Consider the following 392-nt stretch of genomic DNA (forward strand, 5'->3'; position numbering starts at 1 on the left):
TGTGAAGGGAAGCTACCTCACAAGTCCTACCTTCCTCTGAGATCTCAGTACGATGACTCAAAAGTTAAGGTTTCAGAAGCCTCCCCGAGAAAAGGATAAAATTGGACAACTTGTCCTTGATGAAGAATAAGAAAGGATGGTCTGCTTCAAATTTATAATCCTTTTCAACTTGAACGAGTGAAAAATATGTCACTGCAACCGCTGTAAAGATAAGATGAGGTAATACTACCTGATTCTACCTAAAATACATGCATAATAAATTAATCTGGCAATTTCACTAGAGTAGGGACAGCAGCTTGCAATCCTTGCTGGCCTTTGCAGACAGATTTCATTCGGATGCTGACTTATGATTCTATAATAGCTCCTTTGGGAAAAAGGGAAGAAAGATAGCC

General features: G+C 39.3%; 1 long non-coding RNA gene across 1 annotated transcript in view; it reads right to left on the reverse strand.

Annotated features, from left to right (window-relative positions):
- The window catches only part of LOC119581824, a 2,550-nt gene that overhangs the window by 1,455 nt on the left and 703 nt on the right, over positions 1 to 392 (reverse strand). The window lies entirely within an intron of this gene.

Source organism: Penaeus monodon, chromosome 15 (genome assembly GCF_015228065.2).
Source record: "Penaeus monodon isolate SGIC_2016 chromosome 15, NSTDA_Pmon_1, whole genome shotgun sequence".
Classification (NCBI taxonomy): Eukaryota; Metazoa; Arthropoda; class Malacostraca; order Decapoda; family Penaeidae; genus Penaeus; species Penaeus monodon.